The following is a 14,428-nucleotide window of genomic DNA, read 5'->3' as shown; positions in this document are numbered from 1 at the left end:
ATGTTACAGGTGCCATATGATTCTGACCTGTGTAGATGATGCTAATCATACAAAACCAACCGTAAACTGTTTTTGGAAATTCGTATTCCAATCAAACTGCAATAACCTCAGATGCAAAAAAAAAAAAAAAAAAAAAAAAAACTATGTTAACATATTATGAGAATCTTGGTGTGAGAAAAAAAAAGAACAGTGACTAATTATTTAAACAGGCAGAAAATGTGACCGTGGTGTAGAGTTATGTTTAGAAGCTGTTGACAGGCATACGTACTTGTTTCTATATGGAATTAAAAGGGAGCACTTACGTCACGTGATGGTTTTCCAGGCGCAGGTGCAGAGTGTCAGTTTTTAAAGACACCTGTGTGCAAAGCAGCAGAACTAGTAGAACGTTACAGAGTCGGTTCACAACAATTTGATATTATCGACACTGTAATGGGGTACAAATGTTAAAAAGGAAAATTAATGTCTGGACTTTCCAGGATTTTGTTGACATACAACTGTTAGCTTAGAGTGAGTCGTCGGATGCTAGAATAAAAACAATGCTTTCTCCTGCAATGTGTCACTATAGTGATTGTAAGGTTTATGCGAACTAAAGGTTGAGCAATGTTAGCTACAATTTGTACTCACACTAATGACAGCTTAGCAATTTAACATTTACTCAATTTATCACCAGACAATAGAAATTATTCTCTATCTCGGTCAAGGCCTGCCTACATTTATGCCTATCAATAATTAAAGAAACTTACCATTTTACCAGAGTCGTCGTTGTCGACCAGCCTCCTCAGACTTCTTCAGACAGACGTTTTCTACAGAACAGAGTTCCGATTTTGACGCTTTGGCCAAATTTCTACCTTTTTATGGATTGGTGAAATTTGAGGGACGGAATGCAAGATGCAGATGTGTGTACGTGTGTGTGTGTTTGTGTGAGTATGTGTGTGAGTGGGAGGGGGGTTCCAACATTCTCAGGGATTAGCAGACCACTCACCTTTGTTTATTTTTTAATTTATGATTAATCTGCATGTATATTATAACGCACTTAGCGGCGATCTGGCGGATGTCTGGCACTCATAAAAAGATCATCTCGACGTCATAAAAATGTCAGAAATATATATATACTCGGGGAGGGGGGTTATGGGAAAGTGGGGGCATATCTTACCTTTGACCTGGGGGTCATGAATACTTTTTACACGACAGAAGGTTGTTAGAGTAAATATGATTTACTCACTGATTTAAAATTTTCTTATTACAATGTTCCTTCACTCATAAGGATAATTTCTTGTTTTTTACTTATTGTCATTATGAAGGATACATGTGTGTGATGTTTAATTCTGTGAGCAACAAGAATATGTTGTACTGTGCTGAAGCTGCACTTTGCACACAGACAGGAAACAGGAAAGGTCAGAAAAGGTTGGACTTGAAGAGTTCTTGTTGCTATACGCCTATAACCAATGTTTTATCCTTTTGTGGAGTTCTCTTTTCTTCTTACAAGTGTGTTATCTTTATATGGAGTTCTTTTTCTTGCAATATGATCACCATTTAACCACACCATACACCCACATCTGTAACTTCAGGGTGTGTCTCATCTAAAAAGGCAGAGCAGTGTCCTTGTTGTGCTTTATTGTCTTCGTCTCTCAGCGTATGAAAAGTGTTGTGGTTATTTTAAACCCAAAATAAACTAGGTATGATAATATCTTCTGTCAGCCAGCATGGGGCTGCAGATGTTGGCCTGGATGCGTTGCAGGTCCTGAAGCAAGCTCTGGCACATAGGTTTTGTGGAAAGAGAATCATGCAGTCTAAAATGTTGTGGTGGAGGCGCTAGGTGTTTTAGACCTGTGCATCCTCCTTCTGTCACCGAGACCCATGAAAGAGCTCAGTAAGCAGCTGGGCTCTTTTGGCAGTCGTCTCAGGCCCCTGGTCTTGCTGGCACAACCATTCAGGACTTACTGCTAGAGTCCTGTTCGAGCATTGATTGAGTTGGGGGCAGCTCTCTGTCTGCTCCACTACCTCTGATCTCCTCACCATCAGTTTCACCTGTTCTCTTCCTTCAACATATAAACAGGTCTGCAGCTCTTTGTTCTCCACCAGATCGTCTGCGTTCTTTCCCAGAGCAACTTTTCAGCATTCTGACTCAGTGATTCTTCTGCCACCTTTTACCAACCTGGACCAATCGTTTGAACACTGATTCTCTGTCTGTCCCGATCTCACCTGTTTTCTGTTTCTGTGGATAACCCCTATTGTGGATTTTGTATTTGTTTGCCTCTCTCTTTCTTAGGCTGTAACCTGTTTTCTATGTCTCTTAAATTGCTCTGGATTTTTGGACCTCACTCTCTGTCTGCCTCTGGATTCTCACAGATACAGGTCCTCGTAGAACCTGCCTCGGCTGCCTCTCACCTCTCCAGCAAACCTGCCCCCTTTTCCGCTTCAGGATTCCATTCCCCAGGCAATTACCACCTCTCTCTCTTGATTCTTAAATTAAAATTGTGTCATGTCCTCTTATGCCTGGTAGCAGTCTAAGCCTCACAAAGATTAATTTAGACATTGTAATTTTATAAAATAAAATAAAGAAAGCTGTTGTTAAAGTGGATTTATTCAAAGACATTAAAAAAAAAACTTAAACTCCTGAAAACCATAAGCGTCTAGTAGTAATGTTCTGTTTGTACTTTATCCCAGATTTACAATACAAACCAGCCAATATAACACTACTTTTCACCACATTACAACATACATACAACATACAGTATGTAAATTATTCAATAAGACACAAGAACAAATCAACATAATGATGTTGTATTTAAATCTACACTGAAGAGGTTCAACTCATTTATATTTTTCGTGTGTCTACAAAGGATTTTGTTTGGTTTCTGCAGAGAAGAAGTAAGTTGTGTTGTGTCTGATGTTCAGTCCATGATTCGTAGTCAGATTTGTAGGATTATGGTACAGTTACTATTTTACAGTTCACCATTAGTCTTAAGGACAAAAATTTTCTTCAAGGTCATTTGTTGATCAGGACTAATTGTTATTTCTTACTGTGTGAGATGTGGGTTTATGTTGGATATCTTCAGTTAGGTTGATGTTGGTGATCACTTCTGTTACTATGTTTCAGGCCAGAGCTGTTTTTTCAACTGGAACATAGAAGAGATGAAGACAGATTAATCAAACTGATGTCTATACACAACATGCATTCTGGGGGTGGCTGTGGCTCAATGGGTAGAGCAGTTGTCTGCCAATCACAGGTGGTTCGGTTCCTGGCTGCCATGTCACATGCCAAAGTGTCTTTGGGCAAGATACTGAACACCAAGTTGCCCCCAGTGAGTCAGGTCAGCTGCATAGCAGCTCTGCCATCGGAGTGTGAGTGTGAATGGGTGAATGGGTGAATGAGACGCAGTGTAAAGCGAGTACCAGCTAGGTAGAAAAGCGCTATATAAGTGCAGAAAATTTACTATTTACCATTTACTCTGGCTGAATTCTCATTTCCTATTGGTTCTAAGCTATGAAGAAATCAATGTTATACAATAAACATGATTAAATATCTCTGAACCAGTTGTCTCCTTCATCCCCTGGTTCTATCAATCAGTTCACTACATTCATAACATTTAGCATAGGTTCAATCAGGAATAAACTATGTTTCCATTAAATACCAAATTTAGCTGCTTGGAGCAGAAGAAAGAAAAAATGGTCTTGGTCTCAAAAACAAATAACTGTTTTACATAGAAGATAAAAAAACTCAAAACAGAATAGTTTTACCTTTTCAATCTTCTTCTCAGCCTGAAGCTCCTTTTCAACCTGGGAGTTAAAAAAGATAAAGAGAAACAGTTCATTATCAATAGATGTCGACTCAGCATTTATTCTAAGTGAATGATCATTTCTCATTGGTTGTAAGTTGTGTTTCTAATTCTCTTCATACAATATCAGTTTGAATCTGAATTGACTCAATAAACACATCAAGTGTCTCTGAACTGTTTGGTTCCTGCTCCCTCTGGCTCTATCATTCAGACACTATTAGACTGACTGGAATCACTAAATCTGGGAGAGAAACAGTTCCAACTATTATTGGATGTTAAATACCAAACTAGCTGCTCAGTGTTGGACAATGTAACACACTAACACAGAGAGAAAACCTCTTCATGTTTCCAGCATTGAACAGAGCTCTGGAAAAGTTTCTGATTGGACTTTTTCTAATCACTCGTAATGAATCAAGTCTTCTCTGTTTGATCTATTTCTCAGTCTCCTGTTAGTTTAAAGCAGAACAAGACAATCCTGGTCCTACTATCTAACTATCTACTGTCTAAAAACACTAATTTCTTTTTTACAAAGAAGGAATAAGGAAATGCTAAATGACAGATTGTTCTGAGTTTCAGAAACTAGCGAACCACAGATTGGTTGATATTAATGTTAAACAATAGTCTTACATTTGGCAACATCTAAATGGGAATTTATTCTGTAGTTATATTTTGTCTTGGAGTCAAGTTTCATGTTTTGGTGTATTTTTGTTGTACGTACATTTGATAACGTTTCCAATAAATATTTATGTTGGTAAAGCTCCTAAAACACTAACACAAACACAAACTGTGAAATGAAACTTAACTCAGTCTCAGTAAAACATTAACCTCTTTTATCTTGTTCTCCAGTTGCAGTCTCTGATCCTCACTCTCTTCATTTCCAGATTTGAGCTTCTGATTTTCAACCATTAGTTGATTCACCTGAGAGCAGAGAGAAGACAAAGAGAAGATGAGAGACCTGTTCTCTTATTGAGGTCAATGACTTTAAACAAACACAAGATCTTTGTCTGTGTGGAACTGATCAGACCACAAAACAAAACAATTTATTGGAAACTACACTAAATTAAATTCTGTGTAATTCCATGTTCAATATGAAACAACCTGATAGTGTTATAGTAAAAAAAAATGGTGATATCAGTTTAATTTCTGTTACAGAACAATAACAGATAAAGCCAACAAAATTAGTAATGTGTTAGCATTAAGTTAATAAGAACACAATGAATATTGTTACACATTTCTGAAAGAAACAAAGATCAATGTTTCATCTACAATAGTTTCATCTGATGTTCAAACAAATTCAAACTCAACCATAAAACCTTTGTATTAATCTCAGGTATTATCTAATCGTATTTTATAAACTAACTTCATCAACAAATCAGTGTTTTCTGCAAATGATAAAAAGTAAAATGACAAACAGATGAACCTCTTTGATGTTGTTCCTCAGCTCAGTCTACATTTTCCTCTGTTCTTCAAACCACAATCTGTTCTTAATCTGTTATGATCTGTCTTGATCTCAGCAACAAGTAAGTGTTGCATACAGAAGACAAAAGTATGTGGACAAATAACTTGATTTGTGTAAGAAGAAAAACCTTTGACATTATATCCAGCAGCTTGTAGTTCAAGGTCTCAGCCTGTTTACTCCTCTCTTCATCAGCCTTCAGCTTTGTTTGCAACTGGGAGGTAGGAGAGATGAAGAGAAACAATTCATTATCAATAGATATAGACACATATTAGTTGATTCACCTGAGAGCAGAGAGAAGACAAAGAGAAGATGAGAGACCTGCTCTCTTATTAAGGTCAATGACTTCAAACTAACACCAACACTTTGAACATGAAGCTCCTTCATCATCTGATTTCTGCTGATTAGTTTGTTTTTAGATTTTTTAAAAGGAGATTTTTAATTTTTAACTAAACCACAATTTGACCTGATCTTACCTTCTAGTATAATACTCAGTATTAGTTTAGTTTGAAAAGACCCCTGAACAAAACCTAAACAGCTAAACAGCTATTTTCTTTCCCAGAAAAATTGGAAACATTTTCTAGAAGACAAAGATTCTCTCAATGTATAGATAATAGATTGGTTTTGTTTCTGTTTAACATTAACTCCACTCTATGTTATGATCAGTCTGACATTCGAAAGATAAGAAAACAAAAAGAGAGAAAACAGGTTTGAATGAAAAGAGGAACCTCTGTGATTTTCTCCAGCAGCTGCTTCAAGCTCTTTACTTCCTCACAGTACTCTTGTTTCTCATCCTGGAGCAGCTTTTCCAAATGGGAGGTCTGAGAAATGAAAAGAAACAATTCATTGAACTGAACTGTTTGGTTCCTGCTCCCTCCAACTATTATTTGGATGTTTAATGTTTAAGTCATCCTCAATTTTAAGTTTATTTTTATTTGCTCTGTGTGTTTGTTGCAATTTTATGTAATAAATTAATTACCAGATACAACGATGTTCAAGGTGATATCAACTGACAGTATTGTAATAACACAAAGAATAGTGGCCACAAGTGAGTTTAAACCTGTTGAAAATTTCTGTAATAAACAGATATCAAAGTTTAATCTACATTAATTTCAACTGATGTTAAAATAAATTCATAATCAACTGTAAAACTTTAAATTAGTCTATGTTTTATCTAATCTAATTTAATAAATCACTTTCATCAAGGAAACCAATTTTCATGCAGAAGATAAAAAGGAAAATGACAAACAGATTTTTGATTTAGATTAAAAGGTAAACGTGTATGATCTTATTTCTCAGCTCGTTTTTTTCAACTGATCACTTTGTTTGTAGATTTTTTAAATAAGATTTTTAGGTTTTTATTCCATTCTTACTTTGGAGTATAATACTCACACAGTAATAGTTTAATTTGAAAATACTTTAATACTGAACAAAATCTAAACAGTTAAACAGATTCTGTTTTGCAGAAAAAGGAAAAAAAAACATAGAGAAAATATTTTCTATGAGACAAAGATCCTCTAACTGGATAGATAATAAATTGGTTTTGTCTCTGTTTAAAATTAATTCCAGTCTATGTTATGATCAGTCTGACTTTCAAAAGATAAGAAAACAAAAAGAGAGAAAACAGGTTTGAATGAAAAGAGGAACCTCTGTGATTTTCTCCAGCAGCTGCTTCAAGCTCTTTACTTCCTCACTGTCATCGTGATTCTCCTGAAGCAGGTTTTTCAAATGAGAGGTCTAAAAGATGAAGAGAAACAATTCATTATCAATAGATGTAGACACAGCATTTATTCTAAGTGAATGATCATTTCTCATTGGTTGTAAGTTGTGTTTCTAATTCTCTTCATACAACATCAGTTTGAATCTGAATTGACTCTGAATGATTTGATCCAATAAACACATCAAGTGTCTCTGAACTGTTTGGTTCCTGCTCCCTCTGGCTCTATCATTCAGACACTATTAGACTGACTGGAATCACTAAATCTGGGAGAGAAACAGTTCCAACTATTATTGGATGTTAAATACCAAACTAGCTGCTCAGTGTTGGACAATGTAGAGGGAATCTAAACAGCAACTCTATCTATTTTTCTCTTAGTAGTAGTTAAGTTTGAAAATAATTTACCTCTAAACAGGAATTCTATTTCACAGAAAAAACTTTAAAATTATACTCATTTATATTAGATTAATTTCTCCCCCCTTAGTAAGGGGTGGGGGAACTGACAATTTCATGACATATTTGTTGTCATTCCAGCCTGGACTATAAATATTGACCAATTTTCATTCATCTCTTATTTTCTGTAAATATACAAAGTTTTCTGTATAGATGTTTTTGTGTACTTATGTTTGTGTCAATCTTTCCTGTCTGTGTTGAGAACAACTGTAATGAGGTCAAACTATTTCCCTCGGGGATTAATAAAAGTTTTTTCAATGTTGAATATATGAAACATAAGTTTTTAAGAGACAAATAAACTCTCACTGGACAATTATTATGTAATTTGAATCAATGTTATGATGTGTCTTGGTTTCAGTAACAGTATAAATCAGAAAATGACGAGAAAGAGAAAACTGGTTTGGCTGAAAAGATGAACCTCGTTGTTTATTTTTAGCAGCTCCTTCAAGGTCCCCACTTCCTCACTGCACCCATCTTTAATTTGGAGCTGCTTTACCAACTGGGAGGTCTGAGAGATGAAGAGAAACAACTCATTATCAATAGACGCAGACAGAGCATTTATTCTGAGTGAATTAGATGTTAAATACCAAATTAGCTGCTCAGTGAATGTAACACACTAACATTTAAAGTAGGAACAGACAACCCTGGTCCTCACTGCTGTTCTCCTGCTGGTTCTCCAACTATCTACAGTACTGCTCATTACCTGGATCAGGTGTGTTCAGCCAATTAGAAGCTGGAAGATACCATTTCAGATGAGGGGGGAGTGAGAGAAGACAAAATGAATTAATATGTTCCAGCTTCTCACTGACTGAACTCACCTGATCTTTGTGTTTTTCGTGTATTTAGTCAAGACTAATTTCTATTTTACAAAGAAAGAACAAAGAGATGCTGAATGACAGATTGTTCTGACTTACAGAAACTAGTGAACCACAGATTGGTTGATATTAATAATATTAAACAATAACCTTACAATTGGCAGCAGTTTAATGGGAATTTATTCAGTAATAATATTTTGTCTCGGAGTCAAGTATCATGTTTAGTTGTATTTTCGATGTAGGTAAATCTGATGTTGCTTCCAATAAATATTTACAAAACCTATACTGTAGTTATAAAATGTGATTTTGTTTCCTTCACTTTCTCTGGTCAGGACCTTAAAATGTGAAGTGAAATCTTCATGACTTGAATATGTTGAATATATATGTTGGTAAAGCTCCTAAAACACTAAGTTGAGATTTAGAACTAAATACAAACAAACTGTGACATGAAACTTAAATCAGTCTCAGTAAAACATTAACCTCTTTTATCTTGTTCTCCAGTTGCTGTCTCTGATCCTCACTCTCTTCATTTCCAGATTTGAGCTTCTGATTTTCAACCATTAGTTGATTCACCTGAGAGCAGAGAAAAGACAAAGAGAAGATGAGAGACCTGTTCTCTTATTAAGGTCAATGACTTCAAACAAACACAAGATCTTTGTCTGTGTGGAACTGATCAGACCACAAAACAAAACAATTTATTGGAAACTACACTAAATTAAATTCTGTGTAATTCCATGTTCAATATGAAACAACCTGATAGTGTTATAGTAAAAAAAAATGGTGATATCAGTTTAATTTCTGTTACAGAACAATAACAGATAAAGCCAACAAAATTAGTAATGTGTTAACATTAAGTTAATAAGAACACAATAAATATTGTTACACATTTCTGAAAGAAACAAAGATCAATGTTTCATCTACAATAGTTTCATCTGATGTTCAAACAAATTCAAACTCAACCATAAAACCTTTGTATTAATCTCAGGTATTATCTAATCGTATTTTATAAACTAACTTCATCAACAAATCAGTGTTTTCTGCAAAAGATAAAAAGTAAAATGACAAACAGATGAACCTCTTTGATGTTGTTCCTCAGCTCAGTCTACATCTTTCTCTGTTCTTCAAACCACAATCTGTTCTTAATCTGTTATGATCTGTCTTGATCTCAGCAACAAGTAAGTGTTGCATACAGAAGACAAAAGTATGTGGACAAATAACTTGATTTGTGTAAGAAGAAAAACCTTTGACATTATATCCAGCAGCTTGTAGTTCAAGGTCTCAGCCTGTTTACTCCTCTCTTCCTCAGCCTTCAGCTTTGTTTGCAACTGGGAGGTAGGAGAGATGCAGAGAAACAATTCATTATCAATAGATATAGACACGTATTAGTTGATTCACCTGAGAGCAGAGAGAAGACAAAGACAAGATGAGAGAGCTGTTCTCTTATTAAGGTCATTTACTTTACATTACTTTCATTACTTTATACAAACTATGATCAGTCTGACTTTCAAAAGATAAGAAAACAAAAAGAGAAAACTGGATTGAATGAAAAGATGAACCTCTGGGATTTTCACCAGCAGCAGCTTCAGGCTCTTTACTTCCTCACAGTCGCTGTGGTTCTTCTGGAGCAGGTTTTTCAACTGGGAGGTCGGAGAGATGAAGATAAGAATCATTGTTAATTAATGTGATTTGTTTTTACTTCACTTTCTCTGTTCAAGACCGTAAAATTTGACTTTTTTTGGTGGGTTTTGACTTTTATGGATGTAATATCTGTTTTCACATTTCCTAAAACACAGCATTTATTCTAAGTGAATGATCATTTCTGAATGATTTGATCCAATAAACACATCAAGTGTCTCTGAACTGTTTGGTTCCTGCTCCCTCTGGCTCTATCATTCAGACACTATTAGACTGACTGGAATCACTAAATCTGGGAGAGAAACAGTTCCAACTATTATTGGATGTTAAATACCAAACTAGCTGCTCAGTGTTGGACAATGTAACACACTAACACAGAGAGAAAACCTCTTCATGTTTCCAGCATTGAACAGAGCTCTGGAAAAGTTTCTGATTGGACTTTTTCTAATCACTCGTAATGAATCAAGTCTTCTCTGTTTGATCTATTCCTCAGTCTCCTGATAGTTTAAAGCAGGAGGAGACAACCCTGGTCCTCACTGCTGCTGTCCTGCTGGTTCTCCAACTATCTACTGCTCAGTACCTGGATCAGGTGTGTTCAGTCAATCAGAAGCTGGAAGATACCATCTCAGATGAGGGGGGAGTGAGAGAAGACAAAGTGAATTAGTATGTTCCAGCTTCTCACTGACTGAACTCACCTGATCTTTTGTTTTTCGTGTATTTAGTCAAATCTACGAAAACACTAATTTATTTTTTACAAAGAAAGATGAAAGAGATGCTAAATGACAGATTGCACTGAGTTTCAGAAACTAGTGAACAATGGATTGGTTGATACTACTGATATTAAACAATAATCTTATATTTGTCAGCAGCTTAATGGGAATTTTAATTCTGTAATTATATTTTGTCTTGAAGTCAAGTACCATATTTAGTTGTATTTGTATTCTAATTACATTTAATATTGTGTCCAATAAATATTTACATGATCTATAGTTTTAAAAAAAATATGAGTTTTTTAACTTCAGTTTCTCTGATCAGGACTTTAAAATGTGTTTCTTTGCAGGGGGTTATGACTTTTATGGATGTTTTATCTGTTTTTTAAATTTTCTAAAACATTAAGTTTAGATTTAGAATCAAAGATAAACAAACTGTGAATTGAAAAAAAAATCATTCTTCGTCAAACATGAACCTCTTGTATCATTTTCTTCATTTCTTCTTCATTTTCAGATTTGAGATCCTGGATTTTAGTCATTAGTTGATTCACCTGAGAGCAGAGAGAAGACAAAGAGAAGATGAGAGACCTGTTCTCTTATTAAGGTCAATGACTTCAAACTAACACTAACACTTTGAACATGAAGCTCCTTCATCATCTGATTTCTGCTGATTATGAACTAAAGTCACTGATGTGGAGGAAAATGTGTTAATGACCAGAATCCACTGACTTGATAATAAGTGTTATAATCGAAGATGTCATATCCAAACTATGTATTTAATATCTGAATTATTTTTTTTCTTTTTAGTGTGTAAATTCTTCAAAATCTCAGTTACATTAGTAAAAACAATAATATGTAACAATCCAAATGGGAAGACAGTCTTTCAGAAGTCTACTAATTATGGGATTGGTGGTTCGATTCCCAGTTCCTCCTGTCACATGTCAAAGTGTCCTTGGACAAGATACTGAACCCTAAGTTGACCGCTGTGAGTCAGGTCAGCTGCAGGGCAGCTCTGCCATCGGGTTTCTGTTTGGAAATGGGTGAATGAGAAGCAGAGTAAAAGTGCTTTGAGTGCCGGTTAGGTAGAAAAGTCCTGTTTAAGTTCAAACCATTTACTAAACTAGGAACCGAACATTCTGTGTTCTGCTTCACATTTTTAGATAAGAACAGTATTTCATGGTTAAGAACATGTTCTCATGTTGTAGATCTTTGGAGGGGAATTAGTTTGTTACTTGAAATCAGAAATGTTTGAGATTAAAGAATAAAATATATATATTATTAAAAAATGTATGTTGTGAGTGGAAGATGAGAAACTGAAATCACTGGACATATAATTAATTTGCTTATTAGATTAACCTCTGTGATCACTCCCTCCTTTTGCTTGTTCAAGGTCTCAGCCTTCATCCTGTTCTTTTCCTCAGTCTGGAGCTGTGCTTGCAACTGGGAGGTCGGAGAAATGAAGAGAAACAATTCATTATCAATTGATATTAGTTAATTCACCTGAGAGCAGAGAGAAGACAAAGAGAAGATGAGAGACCTGTTCTCTTATTAAGGTCAATGACTTCAAACTAACACTAACACTCTGAACATGAAGCTCCTTCATCATCTGATTTCTGCTGATTCTGAACTAAAGTCACTGATGTGGAGGAAAATGTCTTAATGATCAACACAGAATCCAGTTTGTCTGTATTCACATTTGTTTCATTTACAATCAACTGACTAAAGAGTTTCTATCAGTGATGATACACGAGGAAGTTTCAAACTATCTATTTAACTTCTATCATAAATGCAGTTCAACACCAATGTTCAACATCAGAACATCTTCTAATGTAGTATGATAGGTGGTTTACGACATGACTACTGAGCTGAGAAAAACAGGAACAAATGTTTTAGTCATTGTGAATTTTAAGTTTATTTGAGCAACAAATAATTGCAACACACTGAAATAAAATCATTGTGTTTGTTGCAATTTTATTCAATAATTTAAAGACTAGTTAAAACAGTGTTCAAGGTGAAATCAGCTGACAGTATTGTAATAACACTAAGAATAGTGGTGACAAGTGAGTTTAATATTGTTGACCTTTTCTGTAATAAATATCAATGTTTCCTCTAAATAAATTTCAACTGATGTTAAAATCATACTCAACTACAAAACCTTTGTATTAGTCTCTGATTTATTTTGATCCAATTTATTAAACTACTTTCATCAATGAAACCAAGGTTTTCAAAAGTTGAACGTCTATGATCTTGTTTCTCAGCTCAGTCGTCATCCTCGTCTGTTCCTCAGACTGAAGCTGTGTTTTCAACTGATTAGTTTGTTTCTAGACTTTTTTAAAGAAGATTTTAAAATGTTTAACCAAACCACAATTTTGGCCTGATCTTACCTTCTAGTAAAATACTGACTTAGTAGTAGTTTACTTTAAATACCTCTAAACAAAACCTAAACAGCTATTTTGTTTCCCAGAGAAATAGGAAACATTTTCTAGGAGACAAAGATCCTCTCACTGGATAGATAATAGATTGGTTTTGTTTCTGTTTAACTTTAACTCCAGTCTATCTTATGATCAGTGTGACTTTCAAAAGATGAGAAAACAAAAAGAGAAAAAAATAGTTTGAATGAAAAGATGAACCTCTGGGATATTTAGCAGCAGCTGCTTCAAGGTTTGAATGAAAGGAAGAACCTCTGGGATTTTCGCCAGTAGCTGCTTCAAGCTCTTTACTTCCTCACTGTCCCAACTTTTCTCCAGGACCAGGTTTTCCACCTTGGAGGTAGGAGAGAAGAAGAGAAACAATTGATTATCAATAGATGTCGACACAGCATTTATTCAAAGTGAATGATCATTTCTCATTGGTTGTAAATTGTGTTTCTAATTCTCTTCATACAACATCAGTTTGAACCTGAATTGACTCTGAATGATTTGATCCAATAAACACATCAAGTGTCTCTGAACTGTTTGGTTCCTGCTCCCTCTGGCTCTATCATTCAGACACTATTAGACTGACTGGAATCACTAAATCTGGGAGAGAAACAGTTCCAACTATTATTGGATGTTAAATACCAAACTAGCTGCTCAGTGTTGGACAATGTAACACACTAACACAGAGAGAAAATCTCTTCATGTTTCCAGCATTGAACAGAGCTCTGGAAAAGTTTCTGATTGGACTTTTTCTAATCACTCGTAATGAATCAGGTCTTCTCTGTTTGATCTATTTCTCAGTCTCCTGTTAGTTTAAAACAGGAGGAGACAACCCTGGTCCTCACTGCTGCTGTCCTGCTGGTTCTCCAACTATCTACTGCTCAGTACCTGGATCAGGTGTGTTCAGCCAATCAGAAGCTGGAGGATAACATCTCAGATGAGGGGGGAGTGAGAAAATACAAACTGAATTAATATCTTGCAGCTTCTCACTGACTGAACTCACCTGATCTTTGTGTTTTTCATGTATTTAGTCAATTCTAGGAAAACACTCATTTATTTTTTACAAAGAAAGATGAAAGAGATGCTAAATGACAAATTCTTCTGAGTTACAGAAACTAGTGAACCACAGATTGGTTGATATTAGGGATATTAAACAACAATCCTATATTTGGCAGCAACTTAATGAGAATTTATTTTGTAATTATATTTTGTTTTGGCATCAAGTCCCAAGTTTAGTTGAGTTTTTGTTGTAAATACATTCAATGTTGTTTCCAATAAATATTTGCAGAACCTATAGTTAAAAAAAAGTGATTTTTTTTTCTTTTTTTTTTTGTTGTATGACTTTTATGGATGTTACATTTTTTTTAAATCTTCTAAAACACTAAGTTGAGATTTAGAACTGAAGACAAACAAACTGTGACATGAAACCAAACTAAGTCTCAGTAA

At 35.0% G+C, this 14,428-nt stretch overlaps 1 protein-coding gene and 1 long non-coding RNA gene across 2 annotated transcripts in view; both read right to left on the bottom strand.

Moving 5' to 3' along the window:
• LOC113168482 (trichohyalin-like) overlaps positions 1-14,428 on the bottom strand; it is a 928,554-nt gene that overhangs the window by 159,388 nt on the left and 754,738 nt on the right. The gene's annotated exons all lie outside the window — the stretch shown is intronic.
• On the bottom strand, positions 10,966-13,453 carry LOC113168331. Its single transcript, XR_004463440.1, has 3 exons — positions 13,196-13,453; positions 11,922-12,005; positions 10,966-11,116 (listed from the first exon to the last, which is right to left on the bottom strand). It is a non-coding gene; the product is annotated as an uncharacterized LOC113168331 (long non-coding RNA).

Source organism: Anabas testudineus, chromosome 18 (genome assembly GCF_900324465.2).
Source record: "Anabas testudineus chromosome 18, fAnaTes1.2, whole genome shotgun sequence".
NCBI classification, from domain to species: Eukaryota; Metazoa; Chordata; class Actinopteri; order Anabantiformes; family Anabantidae; genus Anabas; species Anabas testudineus.
The sequence above is the reverse complement of the archived record's forward strand: the minus strand, read 5'-3'. Positions and strand labels throughout refer to the sequence as shown.